Here is a 26872-nt window from a genome sequence, read left to right on the forward strand (position 1 = left end):
ATCCCCAAAAAGACTCTGCCATCTTTCTTTCTTTTGGGGAGTGGAATCTGGGTGATGCCCTGCACTTTTTCCAGCTGGGGTTTAACTGTGCCCTGACCGATTATATGGCCTAAGTAATTAATGGAGTCATACCCAATTTTACATTTATAAGGGTTTCCCGTAAGGCCTGCATCTCAAAGGGGAGATAAGACATTGATTAAATGCGATATGTGCTCTTTCCATGGTTCACTATAGATGATGATGTCATCTAAGTAGGCTGCTGCATACTTTTGAAAGGGTCTTAGTACCAGATCTATCAAACATTGGAAGGTTGCGGGTGTGCCATGGAGACCGAAAGGAAGGACTTTAAAGTGATAAAGACCTGAGGGGGTGAAAAACGCAGTCATTTCTTGTGTGTTGCCAATACCCTTTTGTAAGGTCCAATGTGGTCATGTACTTGGCTTTCCATAGACGTTCTACCAAATCATCAATTCTGGGCATTGGGTAAGTGATGAAGTGGGAAAGAGCATTTACTTGGCGAAAGTCAATGCAGAACCTAATCGTACCATCTGGTTTTGGCACTGGTACGATGGGAGAGCAACAGGGACTGGAGGATTGCTCAATGATACCTGCCTACAACATCTCTTCTACTTCTTGTTCTACTACTTTCCGTCTAGCCTCAGGTACCCGATATGGTCTTTGTCTAGCTATTTTGTCCCCTATTGCTCGTATGTGGTGATAAATTAAATGGGTCTTCCCTGGGATTTTTGAAAAAACGTCTAAGTTGTTATCTACTAACTTTGTTTATGTGGACTCTGCAGAAAGGAGAGACATGTACCGAATTGGGGTCTTCCTTTTGTTTTTTCTTGTGTACCCAAGGGGTATAAGTGTAGATTGTCTACAGAGCCGGTGCTGACTAAGAATACACAGTGGGTATCCTCTGCTTCATGCCATAGTTTAAGGAAGTTGATGTGGTATATCTGCTCTCTCCCATTGGGAATTTCTAACTTATAAGTCACAGAAGTGACTTGTTCCAGTACCGAAAATGGACCTTGCCACTGGGCTAGTAGCTTATTCTCTGTGCTTGACAATAATACCAAGACCTTCTGCCCTACATCTAGGGTTCTGGGTCGATAGTTTTTGTCAAAATACCTCTTTTGGGTGTCTTGAACGTTTTTTAGACATGTGTGAGCAGCTTCCCGTACTTCGTGTAGTGTTTCTTTTAATTCTTTTGCATAACTGAGCACATCCTTGCTTTCTGCGGCTACCTCTTCCCACTGCTCCACCAGCAAGTCGAGCAAGGTGCATGGTTGACGTCCAAAGAGGAGCTCAAATGGACTATGCCCTGTGGACGACTGGATATGGGTACAGAAGGCATACAAAACCAAGGGCAATTTTTTCTCCCAGTTTTTCCCTGATTCATTAATGGCCTTCCTTTGGAGATTTTTTATTGTTTGGTTATACCGCTCTACTAAACCATCAGTTTGGGGATGATACACGGATGTTCGGATCTGCTGGATTCCCAACATCTAGCATATCTCTGCCATTAAGCGGGACATAAAAGGGGTCCCTTGATCTGTCAATATTTCCTTCGGAAAACCCACTCTAGAGAAGAATTCTATCATAGCCTGGGCTATTGGTTTAGTGGTCATGCTAGCAACAGGAATAGCCTCAGGATAACAGGTGGCGTAATCAACCAAAACAAGTAGGTATTGATGGCCTTTTACTGAGGGGGTTAAGGGGCCTACTAGGTCCATACCAACTTGTGTAAACGGTACCTCGATAATAAGCAAAGGTTGGAGTGGGGCCTCATAATCGTTGGATGGATTAATGAGTTGGCATCGGGAACAGACCTGGCAATGTTTCCTAATATCCCCATATATCCCAGGCCAATAGAATCGTTTTGTTATAGATTCTTCTGTTTTTTCTCTCCCTAGATGTCCCTCACCATTATCCCCGTGTGCTAAGTGTAATACCTGATCCTGAAATGGTTGAGGAACCACAAGCTGGGCATTGGAATTCAGACATTTTCTATATTGCACATTGTTTTTAAGTTGGAATGAAGGACCTACCAACTGGTTTGCGGAAGTTAGAGCTAAGTTCCATGCATGTCTCAAGGTTGAGCCTTCTTTTTGAGATAGTCAAAACTGACTGGCCACGGATAGAACGGACTTTGGGGATTCAGCAGGATAGGAGGTCATCATGTATCATTTACTATTCTCTTTTTTTTGTGATTTTGTGAGCTTTTCTCTGAGACGACTCTGATATGAAGGGTGCATCTTTCCACCAGTTCTCTATGGGGTTCTCTTGCTTGAATCTTTCTAAGAGCTCTGGGAAAGCTACATTATCTGTCCCAACAATCAGATCTTCCCCTAAATTGGGTAATACCCCTACAGTGAGGTGCTCCTCTTGACCTCTCCAATTAATAGTTACATTAGCTACCGGATTGAGCTTTTGATCTCCATGGACGCAAGTTATTAAGACATTCGCTCCTTTTTCCCACTGTTCAGGATGGATGTAGGTTTTGTTGACTACACTCTGATTACATCCTGGATCCACAAGTATGACCCTTCTCTCATTATTAACTCTTATGTGTATAGTATATTTCACTTTTCCTGAGCCAGCCTATAGTGTGGTCAGTTTTATGTATCTGTTGCGCGCTAGCTTCAGGCTTTTAGGCCTTTGTGCACTTTGCCCTGGATATATTTTATTCCTTTGCTCGCAGCTTAGAGCCTCTGTGCACTTTGCTCCAAATGCTTTTTATTCGGCTTCGTACTGTTATTTTTCAAATAACCAGTTCTACGGTCTTGTTTTATTTTTTATATCACACTGTTTAGCCTACTTCAGCACTGGAGTCCTCAATAACACATTCTTGTTCACTCTGTGCTTTAGTCAAGGATACAGTCTGGTACATTGCCGATAGACGTGGTAGGAGTTTAGTCTTTGGGTTGCAGCTTGCGTAGGGACGTTTTGTGATCACACTGACATGTTAGTTATAAAAACACTTCCTTTTCCCAATACACGCAAGAGGGAGATTCCAACCAGGGAACCACAACTAGACGCTGACTGCCTCGTTGCAGATGCTGAACCAGATCACAGGCCTTTGCTCAGGTGTGAGGGGTTATGGCTTCCCAGGGAATCTGAAAGGCAAGTTAGAAGCTTAACATGCTGTGCTCGAAATAGAACCAGCTGAGAGAGAGTAGAAATTATTAACACCATGATAGCGTTATTCTTATGTTTCACTCTCCTCGTGACTATTTCAATCCTACTGTGTTGTATGGTTCTGGTTATTGCGGCTCACGCCTTAATATCTAAAATGCAGTTGTTTTATTAAAACAATCTATAAAACTCAAAATGCCTTTGTCATTTGTATATGAGATCGTACTGTAAATGAGAGAGCTGGTTTGGATCTGAGTGACCACGACTTCCCTGAGCAGTTCTAAGATGTCATGCGCTCGGCTGCCAAATCATCTCTTCCCGTTGGGAGAGATGAGGCACTGCTAGTTAGCCAGAGCAAAACCGGATTTAGGGTGACAGAGGTCCTTCCAAGTGGGTCAGACTCTGTCCCCCACACTGTGAACGATCCTGCTACCTAGAAATCCAGTAGTCTCATTTAGGATAATGAGAGCCCACGTGACAAGCCCATAGGACTCGTCCCTTTGCTAGACCTATTTCCATTGGCTCTTCTGGTTCATTCTTAAGGGGGCAGTGTCTGGCATATGGCCCCACTCAGCGCAATGAAAGCATTGGGGTTCCGCATTAAAGTCTCTTGGTGGGCCACAGGAACCACTAGGTGTCTCTAGGCTAGAGCTTGGGTTGGGTTTCACAAACAGAGGTTTAGGGTTGGAACCCTTGCTGGCGGGAGGAGTAATTCTGGTGGGAGTACTCCTGAATTCTGGAGCTCGATGAAAAGCGCATGCTAACTCAACAGCAGTTGTGTTAGTGAGATTTGGATGCTGTCGAATCCAGTTTCTAGTGGAAGGAGAAAGTGCATCTAAATACTGTTCTAACACTATGGTATCAAACATGATGTCTTTAGAAGTTTCTATGGGATTGAGCCATTTTCCCGTGGTGTGTTGTACTCAGTAGTACAATGTATGAGGATTCTCTTGGGAGGCCCACTTGGTTTGTCTGAACAGAACCGGTTAGCTTTCTTGATCTAGCTCAATTCTTTCCAGAATGTTTTTTTTATTTCCACAAAGGGCGTCACATCCCCCGGATTTACTGCCTGATAGGCATCTTGTAATGTTCCAGTAAGAAGAGGTGCAATATATTGTCCCCACTTATCTGCTGGCCAGTTAGCGGAGCTACCGACCCGTTCAAAGTTGGTAAAGAACGAATCTGGGTCGTCAGTTTTTGTTGGTACTTTTGCAGCACACTACTGGGAACATTTGGATGTACTTTACTGCTGGCAATAGTATCAGTCAATTTCCCCAGAGCCGTTTCGTGAACCAATTGGTTGTTAGTGATGATGGTCGCCTGACTCTTCAAAGCCGTCTGAAGGGCTTCTCTACCTTGGCTTCTCGGATTTGCTCTTCCCAAACAAGTTGGAGATGCCTCTGACCCTCCGCTAACTGCACAATCATATCAGCCAATGATGGTTTGTCCTCCATTTTCTTTCTTGGTTGAAGGTTTGTGAGTTTAATGGGATATCCCACTTCTGACACCACTGTAAGAGGGGTCAGAAAATGGAGGGACACACTAGTATTGTTATAGAATGATTTAGAGTAAAGTATGGTAATAATAGTTTCTTATCCAATTGTTTTTTTTTTATGGGTCTAGATTCTTTTCTTCTCTTTGCCTTCTTTGTGGATCTTCACGCTTTCTTCCCTTGTTCTTCTTTTCTTTTTTCCAGGTTCAACTCAGGAGGAGCGTGCAAAGAGAAGAAGAACACAGGCAGCTGGTAAGAATATCCTTCTTTGTTCTCTATTCTTTCATTTTCTAGTTCCTCCTCCTTCTATTCTTTCTCTGTCTCTTCTTTCTGGGGCTGTTTTCTCCTTGTTCTTGCTTTCTATCTCTTCTCTCTGAAGTTGATCTCTCCTTATTATCTTTTGCTGTCACCCTCTGTCCTTTCCTATACTGCTGGTTGGCTTTCCTTCCTTCATTTTCTTTTCTCTCTCTCTGTCTGGTTGCAGTTGTTTTTTCTCTGTCTTTTACTGTTTTTTTGCTTGGATGGGTTCTATCACTTGATCTCTTTATTTTGTTATCTTAAATTAAAAATAAATTGATGTGAATAACGACTCTTGTTTTCTCTTTTTCTTTCTAGTCTGTTTTTGCTATATGCTTTAATACACACAAATTTTTAGCACTAAAACAAACAAACAATAACCTTACTGTCAGTCAGACGGAGTTACGGTCCTTCGTTATGTGGCCTATTGTCTTAGTGCAGAAAAAAGGGGGAAAAAATGCACTTAAGCAAATAATCAACAAAACAATATTCCCCAGTAAAACAACCCGTTCTTCTCTTCCCCGCCTCCCTCCCATCCCGTACCTGGTTAGGCCACGCTTTCCAGAGCGTGGCTGGCTTCAATACGTTGCTTTCTCCTGGTTCCCCTTCCGAAGCGTAGCAGTCGGTTGTGGTCGTCTTCCTCGGTGTTGCAGTCGTCGGGCTCCATGGAGTTCCCTCTTTCCGTGGTCGCGCTGCCTACTGTGTGCTTTGGGCCATTTGAAGGCCCCGCCGATCCTCTTCCGTCCGTGTCTCCGTGAGGCTCACATGACACTTCTGGGTCAGCTAAGCTGACAGCAGAAGTCCCCCTGGGGCCGGTCAGAACCAAGGATGTACCCCCAGTATCCACCGAGGATGCCCTGTCACAGATCCCATTTCTAACAGAATGAATGCAATTAGAGTAACAGTCAGCTGCGAGAGAACAGAACTGAAGGGTGTGATAAATGTGTATCTACATCCCAGGGCAAAGGGTTCAAAGCTATTGGTCAGTAAAAAAACAAGACTTCCTAGAACAAACCTCAAACTTCATAGTAACAGGAGACTTTATTTGCATTTACTTGGAGCGCTAGCGATTAAGTTCTTATAGTTGCCCAATATCTAACAGCAGGAAGTCAATAGAATGGGCAAACAAAATTAAGCAACTTTTGAGAGAGTTAGAGCATCTCAGTTTCAGGCATTAAATTGCTGGTTTCTGGATGATAAACCACCAGCAGCAATGTTTCACTCTAAGACAGCCAGCTCGAGACTTGATTATACATTTGTCATTCTTCAATTGTTACTTAAAATCTCTTCATATCGTCTTGGGCAAGAGAGACACTAGTGATCATCTCCCAGAAAAAGTCATGCTCAAAGCGACTCCTGCATTCTTTTGTCATTTGGCTGAAGTACTATGCTCAATAAGCACCATGAACAACAAAAAGGATTAAATATACCTCATTGTCTTTAGACAATCTTCTGGAATCAGCTAAGGGCCTGCTACAACAGCAGCAAGACACATCTTCAAACTCGTTATCAACATGGGAGGCTTTCAAAAAGGAACTCGTGGACACATTTGCCACCTCAATAACAAAAAGACGCACGACTCAGGGAGGGAGGTGTCAGGGCTACTCTACCCCCTCACAGCCAGTGTAATTAAAGACATTCATGAAAAAAAAAAATGCAATCTGAAAAGACCTTTGACGAAGTCCGTGTGATACAAATTGACATCAAATGCTGAGACAAAATAAAGCGGCATTAAAAAGGCTAAGTTGGTCCATAAAAAGGCAAGAAAAAGGCTCACTCAGGGGAAAGCTGTATTTCGATATAAAAAGTACTGAAAGCCTGCAGTTTTGTCACACGATAAACTCACTCCAAGGGCCTACTCAATGAGGAATTAACCCTCACCTGGCTGAGGAAGCATGGGCCAAGTTTATTTTTGAGCATTTCAACCAGGGGCCAGCCCACATAAGAGCTCTAGAGGAAACTTTGTCTGATTTTACAAACAATAAAGACAAGAACACAGCAGGTCAAGCAGACTACGGCGAACAACCATCACAAACCTCACCCACAATTCAAACCATAATATCTAAATGGCAAAGCAGGAGACGGATATCCAAAGGTTGACGATAAGGGGCCCTGGGTCCAAATGGGATTCCACCTGCATTGTTCAAGCAAGATGCAACCTATTGGTCTGAGAATTTGGAGCCGATATTTCAGCAGATACTAATAGAGGAAACCATCCTGACCTCATGGAGTGGATCTATAATTTGGATCTATAATTTCACCTATCTATAAACATGGCAATAAGAGCAGTGTAAAAGCTGGTGGCTTTTATTGATAACAAGGCCATATACTTTGCTGGCATCATCTTAGAAGAGTTAACATGTCGGGCTTCTGAAAAGTCCATCATTCCATTAAATCAGACTGGATTCTGTAAACATATGGGAACCACAATCAGCATCTTGGCCCCATACTTACTGATAGATGCGGCAAAAGGGGCAAGACTATTCTTGTATCTTTGCTTCATTGACTACTGGTCCACTTTTGACCATATCGAGTTAGACAAACTGTGGCTTAAACTGGCCAACTGGAATATTACACTCTACCATCTACTCTTTTGAACCAACTAATTTTGTTGCATACAGACACGTGGGTACTGGTCACGCTGGGAGCAGGTACACACCTCTCTAGACATATTCTAACTGCCAAAAGGCTGAAACAGGGGTTTGTCCTCGCCCCTAGCCTGTTAAACCTTTTTTTGGCTGACCGCACCTTAAGATTGAATAGCTGCAGCTCTCACATCCCGAAGTTCGGTAGCATGGTCCTCTCTATTCTCCTCTAAGCTGGCGACTTGTTTTTAATAAGTCGCGCCCTGGTAGGGCTACGGCACCTGCTTGATGTATTCAAAGACTACTCCGCAGAAGATGGTCTGATTATTAAAACAAAAACAATGTCAGTTAACAATTGAAAAAGAAGAGCAACTAACTGGTATTTAGTCAACCAACTCTTGGAATCAGTAATAGAATGCAAATTCTTAGAAGTCATTATAGATAAAAAAATAGATCAGTTAAACCTTGCAAAGAAGCTCTGAGGAGGAAAGGCAATGCTCTGGCTTAAAAAAAAAATCTGAAGAAGAAAGTGGGCAGTCCTACTTTCACTTCATTACTCTGAGTAATTAAAGCACAACTTTTACCGATGATAACACATGGGAGAGAGCTGCTACGTGGAAGAAATGCAGCCGCTCTGGATGGGATTAGGGTTAGGGCATACAGAATGATTAAGCAATCTCTGGCCGGATAGGGGGCATATATCACTGCTGGCGTAGTACCTACTTGCTAAACTTTTTCACAAAGGGAGCTGCAGTGTAAGTGCCGCTATGCGAGGCTCTTTAACAACATAAAAATGTAAAACAGCAGCGGCCATCCACGTTGGCAAACACAGAGTGGCCCAATAAGACTGTACTTCTGAATTGTAAACATGCACTTTAGGGATGGTTTGACTACTTTTGCATATATGACAAATAGACCCATATTGGAACCATGCACTTTAAGAATGTTTTGCTTTTTGCACATGACACAGTTGAACCCTTACTGTAATTTCAACAGCACTGCCTATCCTGAATTTGTGCACTGAAGGAATGCTCCAGCTGCTCATCAGGATGGATGCACTGTATGAACATTTTCCCTTTTTGCTCAAAAGTCAGCAGAACTCTTATAGCAACGTCAATAAGTCTATTACATCTGTTTTCCTGCACTGTAGATAGGTTTCATCTGCTCAGCAAGATCTCCATGTGGCTTGGCCTTCCTGCGTACAGGACAGATGAAATGTTATTAATTAGGACAGGCATCTGGTACTGAATGTAAGCACTTTTATGATTTTTGTTATTGTTTGTATACAAGAAAGCATAACATTCCTTGCTCCGCCCATAACAATGCCTATTTGTGATTCTTTGTACTGTGGAAATGGTTTTAGACATATCAAATTTCATAACATGGTTTTAATGTTGCAATGGTTTTATTTAACCAAGCTAAATTAATAAACTTGAACTTGTAGGCACTGTAGTTCATGCACTCTTCTCTGCTGCTAAATGGTTTTCACTGGAGTCACTGTTGTACAGTGTTTGGAAACATTTTGAATGGACAGTAGGAATCGCCTGCTGATGAGTGTGATCCAGGTAGCACCGTGGACTCCAATTCAACCAAATGCTAGGGTTCATACACTCATGAGAAATGGTATTCATGGCATGAACGGGAGCACCAGATGCCAAGTAGCTGTGAAGCATATATTCTGCGCCATCTGTGTCCTCAGCATTAGTATCTCTCAGACGGCCATCCTGGTCACGCAACTACATCTTTAGTGGTGACCAGATATCTGTAGGGCAGAATCTCGCAGGCATCAATTCTCAGTAGGTGTTGACTTGCTTTTGACAGTATGCCGCAACCCTGAGACATTCACCTGATCGTGACACTGGTAGACATCCCCAGTGCATTGCCAGGCTATGCTTAGCGAGTAGGAGCAGGAGCGCAATGTATTTCTGGTTCTCTGGATATAAATTCTCCACTTACCCCAGAAGTCTCACCCTAGGCGAGCTCTCCAGCGGATAACCTGTGATCTCCGTAATGATATTGTAAGCCTCTGTCCAGTGCTGTCCGACCCCAGGGCAGTCCCAAGCCAAGTGTAGGAAATCAGTGCATGTTATGTTGTTCTGCATCCTGCAGCGTGTACCCTCCCGAAGGTCCATTTTGTGAAAGTGCTCTGGGGTTCGGTAGGGTCTGTGAAAGAAATTAAAATACACCGAGCGTAAATGATAGTTGGGTGAATGGGCACGAGATTGGGTGTACCAAATATGCCTCTGTTCCTCTGTGATTGGGATATCCAGGGCCTCAGCAAAGGTCAGTCTGGTTGCAGAAGTGTTGACAGGAGTTGCGCCTGCATGCCGGCGAGGAGTCTAGTGATAAGCCTACACGAGCAAAGGGTTTGTTTGGATGGCTTCTAGGTCCTGAAATATGGGGAGCATCGGGAAATGACCCATGCAGAGCACAGATCTAAGCTTGTAGCCGAAAGTATGTGAATGTGTTTCAAGGTCGGGACCTTGCAGGGCATGCTGCGGCATTATGAAAGTGCTGTCTGGATAAAATGCTCCCATAGTGGTGAGCCGCAGCCAAGTTGTCTACTTTTACCTGCATCGTGCATGATGGGGAGAGAGGGGTGCTGAAGCAGCAGGATCAACAGGGCAAAGAGCTCAGCCAGGCCAGCCCACCTCCACAGCCCACTCCATGCCCACACTGTGGAGCCAACCATGTCTGCCGTTGACACAGGGTGTAGGAAGTTGGCTCTGTATGCACTATTTCAAAGTAAGGAATAGTATGCACAGAGTCCAAGGGTTCCCCTTAGAGGTAAGATAGTGGCAAAAAGAGACAATACTAATGCTCTATTTTGTGGTAGTGTGGTCGAGCAGTAGGCTTATCAAAGGAGTAGTATTAAGCATTTGTTATACACATACAGGCAATAAATGAGGAACACACACTCAGACACAATTCCAGGCCAATAGATTTTTGTATAGAAAAATATATTTTCTTAGTTTATTTTAAGACCCACAGGTTCAAATTTTACATGTAATACTTTAAATGAAAGGTATTGCAGGTAGGTACTTTAGGAACTCTGAATAATCAAAATAGCATATACAGTCTTCACATAAATCACATATAGCTATTTTAAAACTAGACACAGTGCAATTTTCAACAGTTCCTGGGGGGAGTAAGAGTTAGTTAGTTTTTGCAGGTAAGTAAACCACCTATGGGGTTCAAGTTCGGGTCCAAGGTAGCCCACCGTTGGGGGTTCAGAGCAACCCCAAAGTTACCACACCAGCAGCTCAGGGCCGGTCAGGTGCAGAGGTCAAAGTGGTGCCCAAAACGCATAGGCTTCAATGGAGAAGGGGGTGCCCCGGTTCCAGTCTGCCAGCAGGTAAGTACCCGCGTCTTCGGAGGGCAGACCAGGGGGGTTTTGTAGGGCACCGGGGGGGGACACAAGTCAGCACAGAAATTACACCCTCAGCAGCACGGGGGCGGCCGGGTGCAGTGTGCAAACAAGCGTCGGGTTAGCAATAGAAATCAATGGGAGACCAAGGGGTCTCTTCAGCGATGCAGGCAGGGGGGGGGGCTCCTCGGGGTAGCCACCACCTGGGCAAGGGAGAGGGCCTCCTGGGGGTCATTCCTGCACTGGAGTTCGGATCCTTCAGGTCCTGGGGGCTGCGGGTGCAGAGTCTTTTCCAGGCATCGGGATCTGAGGAACAGGCAGTCGCGGTCAGGGGGAGCCTCGGGATTCCCTCTGCAGGCGTCGCTGTGAGGGCTCAGGGGGGGCAACTCTGGCTACTCATGGTCTCGCAGTCGCCGGGGAGTCCTCCCTGAAGTGATTGTTCTCCACAAGTCGAGCCGGGGGCGTCGGGTGCAGAGTAGCAAGTCTCACGCTTCCGGCGGGAAACGCAAGTTGTTTTAAAGTTGCTCCTTTGTAACAAAGTTGCAGTCTTGGGTGAACAGAGCCGCTGTCCTCGGGAGTTCTTGGTCCTTCTAGAGCAGGGCAGTCCTCTGAGGATTCAGAGGTCGCTGGTCCCTTGGGAGAGCGTCGCTGGAGCAGTGTCTTTAGAAGGGGGGAGACAGGCCGGTAGAGCTGGGGCCAAAGCAGTTGGTGTCTCCGTCTTCTCTGCAGGGTTTTTCAGCTTAGCAGTCCTCTTCTTCTTAGGTTGCAGGAATCTGCGTTCCTAGGTTCTGGGGAGCCCCTAAATACTGAATTTAGGGGTGTGTTTAGGTCTGGGAGGGCAGTAGGCAATGGCTACTGTCCTTGAGGGTGGCTACACCCTCTTTGTGCCTCTTCCCTGAGGGGAGGGGGGCACATCCCTAATCCTATTGGGGGAATCCTCCATCTGCAAGATGGAGGATTTCTAAAAGTCAGAGTCACCTCAGCTCAGGACACCTTAGGGGCTGTCCTGACTGGCCAGTGACTCCTCCTTGTTTTTCTTATTATCTCCTCCGGCCTTGCCGCCAAAAGTGGGGCCATGGCCGGAGGGGGCGGGCATCTCCACTATCTGGAGTGCCCTGGGGCATTGTAACACGAAGCCTGAGCCTTTGAGGCTCACTGCTAGGTGTTACAGTTCCTGCAGGGGGGAGGTGTGAAGCACCTCCACCCAGAGCAGGCTTTTGTTTCTGTCCTCAGAGAGCACAAAGGCCCTCACCACATGGAGTCAGAAACTCGTCTCTCAGCAGCAGGCTGGCACAGAACAGTCAGTCCTGCACTGAACAGTTGGGTAAAATACAGGGGGCATCTCTAAGATGCCCTCTGTGTGCATTTTTTAATAAATCCAACACTGGCATCAGTGTGGGTTTATTATTCTGAGAAGGTTGATACTAAACTTCCCAGTATTCAGTGTAGCCATTATGGAGCTGTGGAGTTTGTTTTTGACAGACTCCCAGACCATATACTCTTATGGCTACCCTGCACTTACAATGTCTAAGGTTTTGCTTAGACACTGTAGGGGCATAGTGCTCATGCACCTATGCCCTCACCTGTGGTATAGTGCACCCTGCCTTTGGGCTCTAAGGCCTGTTAGAGGGGTGACTTACCTATGCCATAGGCAGTGTGAGGTTGGCATGGCACCCTGAGGGGAGTGCCATTTCTCCCCACCAGCACACACAAGCTGGCAAGCAGTGTGTCTGTGCTGAGTGAGGGGTCCCTAGGGTGGCATAAGACATGCTGCAGCCCTTAGAGACCTTCCCTGACATCAGGGCCCTTGGTACCAGGGGTACCAGTTACAAGGGACTTACCTGGATGCCAGGGTTGTGCCAATTGTGGAGACAATGGTACATTTTAGGTTAAAGAACACTGGTGCTGGGGCCTGGTTAGCAGGGTCCCAGCACAATTCTCAGTCAAGTCAGAATCAGTATCAGGCAAAAAGTGGGGGGTAACTGCAACAGGGAGCCATTTCTTTACACAGGGCATCTGGGAGACTGATATAGCACCATCTGTAGTGGGCACGGGCCCAGAAATCATGTTCAGGTGCTGTGTGGGCTTGAAATTGGGTGGGATACAGCCAGCAGTGTGCATATTCCGGCTGCTCACAGAAGTAGTACAAATCCATACTGGGTGCCCCCAGTCCACCTGCTCGAAGGAAAGCATAGGGATTCCCCATGCAATTCTAGGTTGTTTTCCCGTCCACGCAAGTGATACCAAACGTGACCTGAGTTGTCTACAGAAGCACAGTGGCAGTGGAGGAGGCAGGTTAAGAAGTAGATAAAGAAATTTGGGCAGAATAACCAATGTGGCAATGACCAGTCTGCCAGTCATTGATTTTGGTAGTTTCAACCATGCCTCCACCCACTCCTCCAACCGTATTTGCACTGTCAGAGCACACTGGGGTCGTGGCTGAGTCAAATCCCTGAATACTTTGCTGTCTCCGCTGTACATTGAGGTGGAAACTCAGGTAAATTCCCCTATGCTCACGGTAAGCAGGAATATCACAGATTTCTTCCAGTTTATTTTTATTCTGGAGATCCCCTCAAATTTGTTGAATTCCCTGATCAAGGGGCCTAAATTGGCGTGGGGTATTTTGATGTACAATGTTACCTCATCTGCGTACACAGAAACAAGGGCAACTCAGCGGGTAAATGCCAAGTCATGTTGAGAGTAGTGCTGCCGGAGTCGGGCCACAAGCAGCTCCATAGCTATGGCAAATAGTATAGGTGATAAAGGGCATCCCTGAGGAGTGCCCCACAGCACTGGAAAGGGGGGGTGATCATTCTGTTCATTCAGAGGCGGGCGACAGGTTGTAGATACAGCAGTCTGATGAGATTGATGAACTTGGAGCTGAGTCCAAGGCGAGACAGCAAAGTAAACACATAAGGGAATCGAATGCCCCGGTAGCATCCAAAAAGATCTCCACAGCACTGGGGCAAGGATTATTTGTGTCTTGTATAGGTTCAGTCTGTATGTCCTCAAATCCAGTGGGTGCTTCCCCATCATCATTTCGGAGTTCAACAATATAGTTGTTCACCAGTGCTTTCTCAGCAGATGAGACAGCACCCTGCTGGGTCTATCACCCTCGTCATAGCACAAAGTGTGGGTCTCTTTGTAAAAAAATGTGTCCCTCTATGTGCTGCCTCATCAAAGTCAGTGAGTTTGCTGCATAAGCTGGGGAGTGTAGATGCACTCCAGACTGTAAAGTACCTGAGCTCAAGTACCCGAATCTCGCCATCAAGCCACGCCAAGTCTCTGTGGGTGTCCGGAGGACAACCACCTATTTTGCGATGCACTCCTCATGGATTTATACTTTGAATGCGTCCCATAGAATCGAACTGTATGTGACTGTGCCTGCATTTTGTACAAAATATTCTACAATGGCTGTCCTGATCTCCTCTCTAAACTTCTGGTCTGATAGTGCTCCTGCCAGACAATGCGACTCAAAGGCGTGTGATTTATAATCCAGAGGGGAAACTGCTGCCAAACAGAGTGTGAAGCATTGCTTTAACATAGTCATTTATGCAGTCCATGGCAATTGACTCAGAGAATCCCATGATGCTCAGATTGTTTCTTTGCGACCGCACCTCTGAATCTTTATTTTTGCTAATGATAACATCCAGTACTTGTTCCATTTGTTGTAGCTTCTCATCTGCCACTGTGCTTTCATCCTCCACAGCTGACATGTGACTTTCGAGTTTGTTAATGAACTCATTGTGTCTGTCCACTTTTTCTTTCAAGCGGTCAAACCTGTTGGTCACCAGGTAAACTTTAGTATCTATTGCAGTCAGGCTATGTTTGAAGCTGAGGAACATTGCCTGTCTATCAGGCTCCTGAGTGGAGCTCTCTCCACCTGCCTGGTCCTGAACCGGGTTGTCTGCAGTTGGATCTGTCATGCAGTCCTGTCTACGCTGGTCAAACATGAGTTTGGTCTGCTTTCTATCAGCCTTCCCCATCTCTCCGGCAGCAGAGGGCAATCACAGACATCAAGAGTGTGCAGGTTGACACTGGGCGACAAGTGAGTGTTGCCAGCTCAGATCAGTTTGGTCCAACCTCACCACTGGAGCCACATACCTGAGGGCCACAATCAGACCTACTTTCCAACAATGTGTGCTCAACCCACACAGGAGTGTAGTGTTTCAGAGATGAAGCTCCATGACTTCCGAGTAGATCAGGCACTATGGCCCACATTACAACTTTGGCAGTAAGTACCGCCTACTGCCGCGGCGACGGCCGCCAAAAGACGGTCGCTGCGGCTAACATCCGTCTGCCATAATATGACCACAGCCGCATTTCCGCCACAAGAAGGGCGTAAATCCATCTGTGGCCATGCTGGCAGACGGTATTAAGGTGGCACTGCTACAACCAGCAGCACCACGCCAGTAGGCCGCGGCAGCAGTATTATGAGAAATAATACAGCCTGGCGGACGCTGCTGGTGGTAGCAGCACCCCATCCCATCCCCTGCCGGACGACCCCCTGGATTCAGGTAGGTCGGGTTTCCGACAGAGGAGGTGGGTGTGGGATGTTGTGTGTGTGTGGGGATGTGTGCATGAATGTGTGAGTGTGTGCGTCCATGCAAATGAGTGTGTAGTGTTGCTTTCGTGCATGTGTGTTTTCATGTGTGAGAATGCGTGTATGAATCCAAATGTGAATGCGTGTCTGTGTTTCAGTTTGGATGTTTATACGGATGTGTGCGTGAATGAATCGATGCATGCATGTATGAATGCGTGTATGCCTGTGTGAGTGAGTGTGTGAATGTGTGGTGTGTGCCTGCGAGTGTACAGTGGGAGGAGGATCGGAAGGGGGGTAGCGTGGATGGAGGGGGGGTGGGGCTTGTCTGGGGTGTGTTTGGGGTTGGGCCTCCTTCCAGGGACAGGAAAGGAATTCCTTGTAACTGGTAGGGCCTACCACCATGGTTTTCATGGCGTTATGAATGTCACGAAAACCATGGCAGTAGGCAGGGTCATAATGCCGCCGGCGGGACAGTAGCGGCCGTCTGGCTGGAAATTGTTATCTCCAGACCGGCAGCTGCTACCGCCATGGCGTTCAGTGTGGTACATTGGCGGGTTGGCTTCAGCCAACCCATCAATGTCATATTGTAGTGGAATGTACCGCCAGCCTGTTGGCGGTACTACTGCCACATTTCCACTGACCACCGGGGTCATAATGACCCCCTATAAGTCTGGGAGAGGCCGACCCAACACACCCCGGCAGATCCCTGCCAGGTGGCACAAGCAGGCCAACAAAAGTTTCCTGGATGATGGGCTCTGGGCAAGGGCTAGGGTGCTCTACAAATGCAGGCAGTAGCTGCAGAAAGTATAATGCTCGAAGTACCCTCTGAGTTGATGTATTATATGGAGTCTGTGTGAGTAGTGGGGTGCTTACCGGACATAACACCTGGGAGGGGAGCTTAATTAAGGTAACATCAGCTGGGAAATTCCAGCGTCTTCCCCATAATAAGCAGCAAACAGTAGTTTACCTGAGCTTCTCACATACCTGCAAAGTGGTCAAATCCAGCTAGAGGATATATTAGTCCAGGTAGGCTATTACCAGTTCCCACCTCATGCCCACCAGTCTCTGCAGAGAAAAGTCTTCCATTCTGAAGAAGTTCCTGAGTCCAGCTCCAGTAGTCGAGGGCCCAGCAAGCCCCTCGGGGCACTGAGTGCAGTGCACAGCATTTCGCAGACCTCTGCAGGATGGGCCCAAGCTTTGGCTCTCCTCTGCAGCACGGCATGTCCGTTCCCTCACAGCATGAGGTGAGATGGTTAAGACGCATATCTCCACTGTCCACTATTCTGCCTCACAGCTGTGCAATGCCCCTCCCCCATGTTGAGAGGATCAGGTAAAATCAGAGGCTTTGGCATATTGCAGCAGCAAAGTGAGTCACTCTAAGGGATCATGCTCCTATCAGTCCGCAGGCAACCTTGTGTGCAAATTGGCCCTTCAGCGGCCAGCTGCATCCAAATCGAAGGGCCACATGTGCAGATCCGGGCTAGCACTGCATGTAGAGCGACGGATGGGCTCCCGCTCTCCGGATTATGCCGAATAAAGGCAGGATTGTTACTCCAGCCAGCAGAGCCTCACTGACTGTTTGCCATCTTGCTGCCACGCTCTCTAGTGCCCCCTCTCACGACATTGCATTAAAAGCAAATCCATCTCAGCCTTTGAGGCCCAAAAACCATTATGTTTCATGTTGTGCATTGCACATTTTCCATGAACCTGTAAGGGAAGTCGGATTTGGTGAGACGAATGGGGTTACTATTGTGCATATAAATAATATCATTGTATATAATATAATTCTTTCAAGGCACCCTGCTCTTCCTCAAGGGGAAGATCCTGACACCTGTCTATTAGATACTTGTTTGCTGAGAGCAGCACGTTTCTGTTACATGGTCATATTACATTGGTTTGTATTGACAGAAAGCGTACATATAGTGGGTCAATTGTACATGTTTTAGCTCTGAGCACCAACTGACCATTTTATAGTGAGAGCCCTGGTCATTTGACATGACAGTTATCTTTTGATCTTTGCTGCCCGCTGTTTTGCATTAAACACTAGTTAACTTTAACACCTTCCACGCCAAGGACATAACGGCTCCGTCCTTGGCTGCAGCCCTCAGGCTTCAAGGGCGTAACCATTATGACCTGGGACTGGCTCAGGGAGAAGCGCTAGCGTTCCCCCCATGAGCCTCCCACTCACCCTCCCAAGGCAGGGATGGAAGGGGAATCGCTTCCTCTTCCACCGATCCCCCCCAGTTCCCCCCAGTGACGTCTGATGACATCAGCGAGTGATTGCACGCTGACCTCATCAGAGGCCGCACCCATCATGCTGGAAGCTCAGCTTCCAGCGTGATCGGAAGAGAAATGATTTGCAATTCTCTTGCGATCGGCGGGGTGGGGGACTGCACAGAGACATCAAAGGAAAGGAAAGGCCTATCCATTCCTTTCCTTTCCTTTGATGTCACTCTGAGCATTTCTGCAGCACGATTGTGAAGCGATCTGGCTGCAGAAATGCCCACTAGACACCAGGGATTTTGTTTTGGTGAATATAAACAATAAAAGAGAGCTGCCCCTTTGGCAAGGGTTGCTCCCCTGGGGGGCATTTTTAAGGCCTTTTCTGCCCCCCTGGGGGCAGATCGGCCTGTTGTAATTATGCTGATCTGCTCCAAACTCTAGACACCAGGGATCATTTTTTTAACTTGTTTTTTATTGTTTACATATGAGGAGCGATCCCTTAGGCAAGGGTTGCTCCCCTGGGGGCAAATTGTTTTTAGGCCATTTCTGCCCACCTTGGGGGCAGATCGCCCTATTTTAATTAGACCGATCTGCCCCCAAGGGGGTAGAAACCACTAGGCACCAGGGATTTTAAACAAAAATGTTTACAGATGGGGAGCAACCCCTTTAGGTAAGAGTTGCTCCCCTGGGGGACAAATGTATTTTAGGCCATTTCTGCCCCCCTTGGGAACAGATTGGCCTATTTCTATTAGGCTGATCTGCCTCCAGGGGGGAAGAAACCACTCAGGCACCAGGGATTGGTGTGTGTGTGTGCGTTTTGATTGGGGGGACAGCCCCTTGGGCAAGGATCGCTCTCCATGGGGCACATTACTGTTGGCCACTTCTGCCCCCTTTGGGGGCAGATCAACCTATTTTTGGAAGGCCCATCTGCCCCCAAGGGGGTCAGAAAGCCCAGCAGGGACCAGGGAAGATTTTTTCCAAAAAAAGAGGGTGGGGGTATGGCGATAACCCCACTCCAAAAAAAAGGGGACAAAGTTGTTCTGCCCACCATTGGGAAGATGGTGCAATTACCCCCAATCCACTCCCGGGGGTGGGGGGTCAGAAAGCCTACTAGATGCCAGGGAATAAAAAAAAAAAAATAGTGGGGTGGTCGCTACCAATCAGTATGGGCATGGTTATGCCCCCACCCCAAATGAAGAGGGTAACACTCTTTCAGCTCTCCCCCGCACACTAAAAGATCTTATCCCAGCGTCAAGAAAGAGGATATTTGATTTTTTTAGGTATTGGTCTTATATTTGCGCCGCGAGAACTTGTCTAACCTCAAAATCGTCGCACTATGAATGGTGACGACTGCACTTTTTGGACTTTGGGACGCTGCCATGTAGAAAAATCTATGCAACCTAGAAACATCTGAAAACTAATCATCTGGGAGTGTCCAAGGTGGTGTGCTTCACATGCACCCTCTACCATTTTCCTACCCACAATGCCCTGCAAACCTCCAACTTTCCATGAAATCACATATTTACCCCACAATTTTGTGATGGAACCTTCCGGAATCTGCAGGAATCCACCAAATTCCTACCACCCAGCATTGTCACATCTATACTGATAAAAATTCTGCCCCACTTGTCAGCCTAAAAAGTTTTTTTCAAACTGCCCTTTTGGATCTGCTTTGACAATTTTGACATGTTTATGGCTCTTCCCTTTGACAGGCACTTGACCCACCTACACGAGTGAGATGTAATTTTTATCGGGAGATTGAGTGGAACGTTGGGTGGTAGGAAATTTGTGTCAGTGTGGTGACCCCACCCAGAAATGTGGGGAAAATGTGGTTCTTTAGCTAAATTTGAGGTTTGCTGAGGATTCTGGGTAAGAAAATACTGGGGATCCACGCAAGTCACACCTCCCTGGACTCCCTCAGGTGTCTAGTTTTCAGAAATGTCTGTGTTTGGTAGATGACTGCTGAGCCTGTGACCAATAACGCAGGTGCCCCCGCAAAAACAGGTAGTTTTGTATTTGATAATTTTGATGTGTCCACAAATTGTTTTGGGGGCATTTACTGGGGCACTAGGCCTACCCACACAACTGAGGTACCATTTGTAATGGGAGACCTGGGGGAACGCTGGGTGGAAGGAAGTTTGTGGCTCCCCTCAGATTCCAGAACTTTGCAGCACCAAAATGTGAGGAAAAAGTGTTTTTGTTTTTTGCCAAAGTGAGAGGTTTGCTAAGGATTCTGGGTAACAGAACCTGGTGAGAGCACCACAAATTACTCCATCCCGGGTTCCTCTAGGTATCTAGTTTTCAGAAATGTCCAGGTTTGCTAGGTTTTCCTAGGTGCCGGATGAGCTAGAGGCCGGAATCCACAGCTAGGCACTTTGCAAAAAACAGGTCTGTTTTCTTTGGGAAAATGTGATGTTTTCATGTTGTTTTTTGGATAATTTCCTGTTGTGGGCACTAGGCCTGACCACACAAGTGAGGTACCATTTTTATCGGGAGACTTGGGGAATTCTGGGTGGAAGGAAATTTGTGGCTCCTCTCAGATTCCTGAACTTTCTATCACTGAAATGTGAGGAAAAGTGTTTTGTTAGCTAAATTTTGAGGTTTGCAAAGGATTCTGGCTATCAGACCCTGGTGAGAGTGCCACAAGTCACCTCATCCTGGGTTCCCCTAGGTGTCTAGTTTTGAACAATGCACAGGTTTGGAGAGTTTCGTTTGGTGCCGGCTGAGTTAGAGGCCAAAATCCACCGCTAAGCACTTTCCAAAAAACACGTCAGAATTCAATGTAAAAATGTGATTTGTCCATGTTGCCTTTCCTGTCACGGGCATTAGGCCTACACACACAAGTGAGTTACCATTTTTATTGGGACACTTGTGAAAACATAGAATAGAAGAACAAGTGTTTTGCCCCTTTTCTTTCTCTACATTTTTTCCTTCCAAACATAAGACAGTGTGTAAAAAAGACATCTATTTGAGAAATGCCCTGTAATTCACATGCTAGTATGGGACCCCGGAATTCAGAGCTGTACAAATAACCATTGCTTCTCAACACCTTATCTTGTGCCCATTTTGAAAATACGAAGGTTTACTTGATACCTCATTTTCACTCTTAATATTCCACCAAATGAATTGTAATCAATGAAAAACCATTCCAAGGTGCTGCTCACTTATTGGCTCTGGGCATCTAAGGTTCTTGAAGAACCTAAAGTCCTATATATCCTCAAAACCAAAATAGTCCAGCAGACATAACGGTATATTGCTTTAAAAAATCTGCCATAGCTGGAAAAAGCTATAGAAGAAAACGTGGATGGAAATGGCTCTTTTTTCACCTCAATTTCAATATTTTTTTTATTTTAGCTGTTACTTTCTGTAGGAAAACCTTGAAGGATCTACACAAATGACCCCTTGCTGAATTCAGAATTTTGTCTACGTTGCAGAAATGTTTAGCTGTCCAGAATCTAACATTGGTTTCACATTAATTTCTGTCACTAAATGGAAAGAGGCTAAAAGCACAAAAAATAGTAAAAAATGCTGCATGTCCCAGTAAAATGTCAAAATTGTGTTGAAAAATGTGTTTTTCTGATTCAAGTCTGCCTGATCTGAAAGCTGGCAAGATGGTGACTTTAGCGCCGCAAACCCTTTGTTGATGCCATTTTCAGGGGAAAAAACAAAAGCTTTATTCTGCAGCCCTTTTTTCCCTTTTCATTTTAAAAAACAAAATTTTAGCTGTATTTTGGCTAATTTCTTGGTCTCCGCCAGGGGAACCCAAAAACTCTTGGTACCTCTAAAATCCCTAGGATCTTGGAAAAAAGGACGCAAACTTGGCATGGGTATTTTATGTGGACAAAAAGTTATGAGGTCCTACGTGCGAACCTCCCCAAATAGCCAAAAAAAGGCTTGGCACAGGAGGGGGAAAAGACCTGGCAACGAAGGGGTTAAGTTTCAAATGTGCTGTGTTTCTATCCCAGGGTCTTCAACTCATAACTTTGCCTCAAAGCCCTACCCTTGCTACACTACTGTAGCCTTGGATCTTAAACATAGCATAACCAATGCACCACAGCTAAGTGTAATAGGTTTGCTCCATGTCTTAAAAGCACCAGTTTTACAGGAACAGACCTCCTTTATCCAAATGCTGGCCTAAATTTACTAAAGTTTGCTTGGACTAGGCTGCACGAAAGTCTGCAGTTTTATGAAATCAACAACAAACTGTGTAGCACCATATTTACAATGCATTACTGTTAGAAATGGGGTCTTTGGTTAACAGTTAGGTTACCCCCTGTTCAAGCAAGGACCCTCACTCTTGTTAGGGTAAAAGAGAATAACCCTCAGCTAATCCCTGCTTACCCCCTTGGTAGCTTGGCAGAGCAGTAGACTTAACTTCAGAGAGCTAGGTGTAAAGTATTTGTGCCAACACACACAGTAACTCAATGAAAACACTACAAAATGACACAACACAGGTTTAGAAAAATAGAGAATATTTATCTAAACAAAACAAGACAAAAAAGACAAAAATCCGACATACACAAGTCAAGTTATGAATTTTTAAAGATTAAGTTAAAAAATAGCACTTAGAAACACAAAATGCTTCGATGAAGTGTTAACACGGCGTCGTGACGGAGTAGTTCCCAACAATCCGACACCAACGGCGCCGGCCACAAATTCATGCAGACCCCCAGGTACAGTACCTTGGTGAAGAGTGACAACAAGCCTATGCGCGAAGTCGGGGATCGTGGCGACCGTGCGAAACGTTGAATCTGCGCACTTCGGGCGGCGTTGGTCACGACGTGGTGCAGCGACTTCCACGGAATCACGGACTTCGGTGGGGCTACTGCGGTGTCAGGCTTGAGAAGGTCGTCGCATTCCAGCAAAGATCACGGAGTCGGCTGCAGGTGGCGTCACCGGTTTCGGGAGTGAGGTCGGTCCGGAGTCGTCCGAAGTCGATTTCCTTGAATTGTCACCAGATTTTCCTTTTAAGGGCCCAGGGACTGGATAGGGCACCACTTGTCAGGGCAGGAGTCTCAGCAGAGAGTCCAGGTGATGATAGGGGAAGTCTTTGATGGCCCTGAGACTTCAGAGCAGGGGCAAGCTCAGTCCAAGCCCTTGGAGAGTGTTTCTCAAGCAGGAATATATCACAAAGTCCAGTCTTTGACCCCTTGCACAGGCAGAAGCAGAAACTGCAGGATAGCTCCACAAAGCACAGTCACATGCAGGGCAGCTCTTCTCCTCAGCTCTTCAGCTCTTCTCCAGGCAGAGGTTCCTCTTGATTTCCAGAAGTGATCTTAAGTCTGTTGTTTTGGGTGCCCTTCTTATACCCAATTTCTCCTTTGAAGTAGGCCTACTTCAAAGCATAGTCTCTCTTGAATGTGAAATCCTGCTTCCCCCAGGCAAGGCCCCAGACACTCACCAGGGGGTTGGAGACTGCATTGTGTGAGGGCAGGCACAACCCTTTCAGGTGTGAGTGACCACTCCTCCCCTACCTCCTAGCGCAGATGGCTCATCAGGAAACGCAGGCTACACCCCAGATCTCTTTGTGTCACTGTCTAGTGTGAGGTGCAACCAGCCCAACTGTCAAACTGACCCAGACAAGGAATCCACAAACAGGCAGAGTCACAGAAATGGTATAAGCAAGAAAATGCTCACTTTCTAAAAGTGGCATTTTCAAACACACAATCTTAAAATCAACTTTACTAAAAGATGTATTTTTAAATTGTGAGCTCAGAGACCCCAAACTCCACATGTCCATCCGCTCCCAAAGGGAATCTACACTTTAATCATATTTAAAGGTAGCCCCCATGTAAACCTATTAGAGAGACAGGCATGGAAATAGTGAAAAACGAATTTAGCAATATTTCACTGTCAGGACATATAAACCACATTACTATGGCCCTCATTTCAACCGCTGCGGTCTTTTCCAAAGACCGCCGAGGTTCCGACGTGCCGAAGACCGCCAGTGTTGGCGGTCTTACGCCAACCATATTATGACTGCTGGCGACCCTCTGCCCTTTTTTGGACAGAGAGCCGCCAACCGCCATACTGGCGGTTGGCGGTGTACTGGAGGCTGCTCCGCTGTCACAGCCATGTCATCAGAACACCGCCCACCGAAATATGACTCAGTATTCGGCGTGGCGGTGTTCTGGTGATGGGGACCCCATGGATCCCGTTCCCTCCCGGAGGATCACCGAAAGAGGTAAGGTGATCCTCTGTTAGAGGAGGGGGTGGGGGGGGTTGCGTGGTTTGTGCGTGCATGGGGGTGTGCGTGTGAGTGTGTAGAGGGGGTGTGTGAGTTTGTGTATGTATGCAGGGTGTGTAATGTGTGTAGGGGAAATGTTACGTGTATGTATCTGTGCATGTGTGCATGTATGTGCGCGTGTATGTGTGTGAGCGGTGTGAGCGTGCGTGAAAGGGGAAAGTGGGGGGTATGTTAGGGGGTCTATGGGGGTCGGGGCAGGGGTGGGGAGGGGGTCCTACTACCTTTGGGAGGTGGTGTGGGGTCGTGGGTGTGGGGGGAGGATTCTGTGGAGGGGCAGGGGAGAGGGGAGACCCCAATCAGTGCCAGGGAGCAAATTCCCTGGCACTGATAGTGCATACCGCCATGGATTTCGTGGTGGTTGAAAACCCCACAAAATCCATGGTGGTCTGCAGGGTCCTGATACCGCCGGCGGACTAGTGACGGCAGCCAGCCTGGAGACCGTTGTCTCCAGCCTGGCGGTCGTTACCGCTGTGGCAGAGAGTGAGGGAAATTGGCGGTTTGGGAACATTGGGGGGTTGGCATATGCCAAACTGCCAATGTCATAATGGGGTGGTAATGACCGCAGGCCTGTTTGTGGGATTACCGCCATTTTTGCACCATCCGCCAGGGTCATAATGAGGGCCTATATTTCCTACCTTAACCATACACTGCACCCAGCCCTTGGGGCTACCTTGAGCCTACCTTAAGGGTGTCTTATATGTAAGAAAAGGGAAAGTTTAGGTCTGTCAAGTCGGTACACCTGCCCTGTCGAATTTACAGTTAAAACTGCACACATGGACACTGCAGTGGCAGGTCTGTGACATGATTACAGATCTACTCATGTGGGTGGCACAACCAGTCCTGCAGGCCCACTAGTAGCATTTGGTTTACAGGCCCTGACATCTCTAGTGCACTTTAATAGGGACTTACTGGTGAATCAAATATGCCAATCATAGATAGGCCAATTACATACACATTTTGTACAGGAGCACTTGCACTTAAGCACTGGTTAGCAGTGGTAAAGTGCCCAGAGTAACAAAAACAGCAAAATCGGAGTCCAGCACACATCAAAAACCTGGGGAACAGAGGCAAAAAGTTAAGGGAGACCACGCCAAGGATGAAAAGTTTAACAATTACGTATTAATAATGTCATAGGTTACACTTGTACTAAAAGTATCACGATTGAACCATGCTAACCATGATCTAGTGTTGCACCATGGTGTGAATGATGGCTTGCATGAATTTTGCAAGTGAGGCACAACCGCCTGTAGACCCTTTAGTATACCCTTCAGTACACATATCTGCATGCATATATTTGGCCCTGGGTAAATCGAGTAATATATCTAATTTCATAGAAATTACACATATGGTGACGGGAATGTCACACAATTTACCCTTTGCCATTGTTGTGCCTCTTTTTGATGTAGCCTACAGACTTTCTTGTCAAAAGATCTCTTGTGGACCACACCAAAAACCTGCAGTGGGCTTTGTGCAAGCTCATTGGTTACAATCGGTTGGCTTTCTTGTCACTCTCAATAGTCTGCCTCTTATGTAATGGCTTTCATTCCTCTTCTTTTGTTTGTCCCGGCCCTACAGGATAGCTTCTTTAGCATTTTTTTGATTGGATGACTTGTATCCTTCTACTGTTCATACTGTGCAAACTACTTTTGTGTTTTTTTATTCAGGACTATAATGGAGTGCATGGTTTTTCGCACTCTACCCCTATGTACTGCATTCCCATCACATTCTCACCACTTGTGCTGCCAGAGATGCACCCCACGCTTCCCAACTCATTCGTAAAAAGCACAGCAAGAGATATATGTATGACAGAATTTGACTAAAGAGCAGACTTTATTCAGTTGTTTGTTTTATGTCATGCATTCCACATGTTGCAAGCCCAGGTTTTAGCGGTCAAAGCAGCATCTATGATGTTGGGGGAGGGACAGCCTGCTTTTTTCAGCTGACATTGGAGGCAGAAGGTGTACTTAGCATGTCTGAAAAGGAGTTGCTTATTCACTTGGAGGTCCATAAACCGGCTTCCTGGAGATCGGTTGACCACCTAACGACTCTAGCATTTGGTATTTGTTTCAGATTGGAGTCATGTGACAGTAAATGAGGCCTTGGCAAGCATTTTCCTTTAAAGTCTGAATTTTAAAATTCTGTTCAGTTTTCTGAGTATTTGAAAAATAATCTATGCTGTTTATAAAGTCTGATATTAAAAAAGCAAGACCTGGCTTTGAAAATAGTTGTTTTATTTGGTGCTAGCAGTCCACATAAAGCCAGGCTTATCTACTTTGCATGAGACATTCTTATTTGCATAAGTTTAGTACATGTGGTTTTGCCTGAATCCTAGGAGTGTTCCCTATTATTACGCCCACTTTACACCGTTTTCCGGGGGTTTGCGCTGCTTGACGAAGTGCACTTTCAGTGACCCCCCTGCGTCAACTCAACTTTTGGTGCACAAACATTTGTACATGAAAATGAATTGATTCTGTTGATTGCCCTGCTTTGCGTGATCTCGTTTCCCTTGTCACAAGTGTCCATAGTGAAATTCAGTAAATCAGGTTGCCAGTCAAATCCATGTCTAAAGAGTGGCCATTTTCCCGACAAGGACATAATTAACAACTGAGTGGTTTTAGGCAACTGAGTCCTGGTTAAATGAAAGTCAAGAACTGGAAATCAGTGTCTGTGTGACACTGTGGCGTAACAGGATTAGACCCCCTTCAAGATGTGAAGAGGGGCCCAGAGTCTCACTATCTCACTGGTATTCATCAGCCTTGGGCGGAATGGGCCCCCTTCAAGGGCTGGGAGGGGGCCCTTACACCCCGGGGCTGCAGAGACCTGCATTAATCCCCCTCCCTCAACAACCCACCATGACAAGACGTTATCTAATTATCACAATTCGATACTGCTTCTGTCACTTCAGATTCGCCCTGCCGAGCTCTGCTGAAGCACGTCATTTATCCACACCCTTTCTGGCATGTGGCCTGAGTTGGATCTT

Source organism: Pleurodeles waltl, chromosome 9 (genome assembly GCF_031143425.1).
Source record: "Pleurodeles waltl isolate 20211129_DDA chromosome 9, aPleWal1.hap1.20221129, whole genome shotgun sequence".
Classification (NCBI taxonomy): domain Eukaryota; kingdom Metazoa; phylum Chordata; class Amphibia; order Caudata; family Salamandridae; genus Pleurodeles; species Pleurodeles waltl.